The following is a 4,804-nucleotide window of genomic DNA, read 5'->3' on the forward strand; positions in this document are numbered from 1 at the left end:
TATCAAACTTCATGGAGGTTTAAGATATTCCATAGGTTTGTTCAATGTCATCTGACCCCAGAGATAAATGAAAGGCAGAATAGTGTTTAAACACTAGTTATAGAATGTCAATTCTGACTGTCTGTGTCCTCATTTTCATTGTCCCTATATACCATATGAGGTGGTCACACACACACACACTAGTTATAGAAGGTTGATTCTAAATTGTCTTTGTCCTCATATAACCCTGTCCATCCAAACCATATGATGAGACTACACACAAACACACAGACGACATGAAGAGGATTTAATGTTTTGTTCACACATAATGTAATGAAACTTAAGTTTAGACTTGCTTACCTCTTCAACCCAGTTGAGGAGACCAAGTTGTGTGAATGTTGGATTCAGGCCATCCACAGAGGTCTCAAGCTGGTCAGTTTCTCCCTCGGGCAGACTCAATCAGCTCACTGTTATCATCTGGAGCAGAAAAGGGGTAGAAAGAGACAGTAAAAGGATGGGGAACTGTACCATCAAGTGTTGTAATAGATGATCATCTCAGGGAATCATGAACGTGAGAGGTCCCCCCTGACTAAGTCAGTGCTGGGCCCTAATAATAATAAAAATATACATTTTCAAAATGTACAATTTAAAAAAAGCTTTATGAACCAACACCCTTTTTGTCCTGAGCAAGTCCTTAAAGGACTCATTTGCTTGCTTAGCCATGAGCCTTTTACAGTCTTTTCTGCCTCTTGCTGGGGTTGTCACAATACCAACATTATAACTACGATACCGCCATAAATATCATGATAACCGATACCACGATACCAGAATTTTATACAATACCAAAATTTTTGATACTGGTAAATTGATCATAATAGTAATCAAAAAGTTGGTTTTCCCTTTCCCTGTCTGCAATTTAGACATAGTACTTCCAAAAAGCCACGGACGGCCAGCAAAAGCGCCTCTGCACTTGATGCCATGTCTCCAATCACTCGCTGTGAGTGATCGCTGCCTTGTGTGTGTGTGTGGGCACTGGGCAGTCCACCCCCTTGCAGTCAATGCGTGCTGGCAGTGTCACAGGTAGCGGAGCAGTGAATGCGCCTGATCTAAAAGATTCATTGATGACATATTTTGATTTAAAGGGCAGATTTTGAATGAGAACCATCCAATGTTGACAAAAAAAATCAGGAACGGGCCCCATTCTACTGTTGGTTCTCTTTGCAAAGTTTTGGAAATGTACATCTGACACATCTCTATTTGTTACTAATATTAAATTTTAAAAAAAAGATACAACTAAATTAATCTTATGACATTTGATTAAAAAAAGACCAAAAGAGACTGGGTGGACCGTTATAATTACAGATGTAAAAGGGTTTTAAAAAGATCCCGAGGTAAAGATATTTATCAAACTTCATGGAGGTTTAAGATATTCCATAGAGTTTGTTTAATGTCATCTGACTCCAGAGATGAATGAAAGGCAGAATAGTGTTTAGAGTAGTTCACACAGTTATAGAATGTCAATTCTGACTGTCTAGTGTCCTCATATATCATTGTCCCTATATACCATATGAGGTGGTTACACACACACAATACAGTAGTATAGAACTGTCATTTCTGACTGTCTAGTGTCCTCATATCATTGTCCCCTATATACTATATAGGTGCGTCACACACACACACACAATAGTTATAGAAGGTTGATTCTGAATGTCTAGTGTCCTCATATATCATTGTCCTATATACCATATGAAATTGATCCACACACACACACAATAGTTATAGAAGGTTGATTCTGAATGTCTAGTGTCCTCATATAACCCTGTCCATCCAAACCATATGAGGAGACTACACACACAGACGCACACATGAAGAGGATTTAATGTTTTGTTCACACATAATGTAATGAAACTTAAGTTTAGACTTGCTTACCTCTTCAACCCAGTTGAGGAGACCAAGTTGTGTGAATGTTGGATTCAGGCCATCCACAGAGGTCTCAAGCTGGTCAGTTTCGTCCCTCTGAGCAGACTCAATCAGCTCACTGTTATCATCTGGAGCAGAAAAGGGTAGAAAGAGACAGTAAATAGGATGTGGAACTGTACCATCAAGTGTTGTAATAGATGATCATCTCAGGGAATCATGAACGTGAGAGGTCCTCCGCTCCGACTAAGTCAGTGCTCGGCCCTTATCAAGAGGCTCTGGAATCCTTCTTTGAAAAGGCCCGAAAAATCCACTGCAGTGACAAAATGTGCACCCTTTGTTGTGGTCATGAAAAGAAATGAACACCAAAATGTTTCAAGTGTTTGTGTCGGTCGGTCTGGTCCCCCCCCCCTGAAGCTGTAAACCTAGGGGAAACACTGACACCCATTAGTAGTAAGTGAGGTAAAGAAAAATGTATTCTGAGATAAATCGTGATTCTTTGAAAGAATGACAACACGCAGAAACTAAATTGTCAACGTTATGATCTCCTGTAATAAACCTGTGACCCCGGGATGTCCGCTCTCACCGCTGCCCTGAACGCAACAGACGTAATACATTTGCATTCCTTGATTACACTCTAAACGAGGCTAAATACTAGCAGCGTTTTTGTGAGGGCTGCTGAGGTTGAGCAGTCGAATATGGATACAATCTTACACCGTGTTTCTGACCCCTAGGCTTACAACTTCAGGGGGGAGGGACCGACAAACACAAACCAGTGTTTCCCATACCATTATAACAGGGTGGCCCCCCTGAAATTGTATCTATAGTGCCAGATTACAACAAGAGTAATTTAAGGGTCTACACCAGGACAGGGCAATTATTTTCCCCAGAGGGCCACATGAGGAACAGAAAATATTGTGGAGGTCCAGGCCAATCGCCTAATAGGGCGGTGCAGTCACATGGGTCTGATGTTCCTTATGCCGAGGAGCAATACTCTGGATGCAGCTGTCAGTTAATCTTACAACTCTAAAACTCTTGTAGTACAAACCATGTCTCCGCGACAGAAAGTGACATGCCAAATTCAAATTAAAGTTAACACTTTCCGACGAATTCCAGAGGATTCGAATGCTAAGAAGCGGAGCGTTTCAGTGGTATGCGTACATTACGGTAATCGTAAGACATTTGGCGAGCTTGCCTGTGAGGAGGGGTGGAAGTGAGCAGAGAGCAAGCTGGAATCGCAGCCTGATACGCCGGCAGAAAGCATGGCACATGCCTCGGCACAATGACGGCAATAGAGCAGCATCTATGTTTTTAATGCTTATTTATTGCTCAGCGCCCTTTGCTTTGTGTGCGCCTTCTGCAGCAGAAGGCGCAGCGGTCTTTACGTAAAGTCGGAGGATACCGTGTGTATCTGCCGTGTTCTGCTCCAGGAGAGTGACACACAGCCTCAAAGAGCGCTGAGCAATAAATAAGCATTGAGAAACATAAATGCTGGTCTGATGCCATCATCTTGCTTCGAAACTCAAGTCGGGAATGGAGAAGCTACAGCGGTCTTTACCATAACTTATAATAAGTATAATACTCATGGCCGGATTAAAAGCCCAACGGTCAGATACGCAAAGTTTGGAAATGTAACCTCCATTTGATATATCTCTGCAATTTATTTACAATATTGAATACAAAAAAAGATAAATTAACTAAATTAATCTGTTTTTTAATTATGAAGAATCAGACAGCCACAGTGAGAAAAAAATAAATTATGTGTAGAAAGATGTTGACGATAAAGAGGAATTTACACCCGTAATATGTAGCTTAAAACATAAAACTACAAATATGACTTACCTTTTCATATCTTTTGAGCAGACTAGTTGATGCACCTGGAGATCTCTTTTCTTGCCTCTTACTTGTTGACACCTTTTGAGTACTCTGAGAAGGCTCGGATGTAGATGGACCCTCACCGTGCTCCCCGTCCGAAGACTTTCCTTCAGATTTCTGAAGCTATTAACAATAAACATCAATCCAACGGGATCAGGTCAAAACTGAATAATCAATACAGCAGAAACTTTGATATTTGTAGGTAGCAACATTTCTTTTTTCACCTCATCAACCAACAATGTCAATAACCGTTTTAATACTGTCAAAGATAATTGTAAATTAATGTAAAATCAAAGCTACTTGGACATCATTAAGCATTATTCATGGATGTGACATATCATATGGTATAAGCATTTCCTTTAGAAAGAACTTTAAAAGTAACATTTTGACTACCTTGCATCTCCACGGCCAATCCGAGTCACCATAATTATAGGTGACCTCCTCTCCTTGACTGATGTCTCGTGTTGCAAACAAACACAGATGGGGCTTCCCTTGTATGTTTAGGTACTTCATCTTGGCATTGGGGTTGACATTATTATCGTTCACAAGTCTTCCAAGTGACCCATCCTCTTTTGCTGCATCAAAACTACAAAAACAAAAGTATATCAGTTTCATAAGAGTAAATATATAAAATAAAGGCAAAGTGTCATTGAATTTGGATTAGACGAAGCATTGACACAATACGCACCACCATAGTTTTCCTTTAAAATAGAACTCGAACATGAACACCTTCAGGCAGTCTTGATGAAGTCTCTGTCTCCGTTCACATTCTTGCTGGCTTATTAATTCACCTCTATATTCCAACAGAAAGTCTCCCTTTTCAAATAGAGCAGACCACGACCTATTCCACACAGAGAAAAAACGTTTGTTAAGTTTATTCCTACTTTAATCATGGTTACAAAATTAGAACATTCAACTTACCTTTGAAGGCATTGATGTATTTGATGTCAAGTCCCACTTTGTCCCCTCCAGTATCAATGTAAAAGTTGGCATCAGCCTTTGGATTTAGGCGTCTTCGTCGGTGCATATTCTC

The 4,804-nt window shown here is 40.3% G+C and overlaps 1 long non-coding RNA gene across 1 annotated transcript; it reads right to left on the reverse strand.

Annotated features, from left to right (window-relative positions):
• Window positions 1–428: 428 nt before the first annotated feature.
• On the reverse strand, window positions 429–4,804 carry LOC130212261 (uncharacterized). Its single transcript, XR_008835260.1, has 6 exons — window positions 4,693–4,804; window positions 4,460–4,612; window positions 4,165–4,357; window positions 3,739–3,894; window positions 1,909–2,027; window positions 429–456 (listed from the first exon to the last, which is right to left on the reverse strand). It is a non-coding gene; the product is annotated as an uncharacterized LOC130212261 (long non-coding RNA).

The sequence above is a fragment of the Pseudoliparis swirei genome, chromosome 21 (assembly GCF_029220125.1).
Source record: "Pseudoliparis swirei isolate HS2019 ecotype Mariana Trench chromosome 21, NWPU_hadal_v1, whole genome shotgun sequence".
Lineage (NCBI taxonomy): Eukaryota > Metazoa > Chordata > Actinopteri > Perciformes > Liparidae > Pseudoliparis > Pseudoliparis swirei.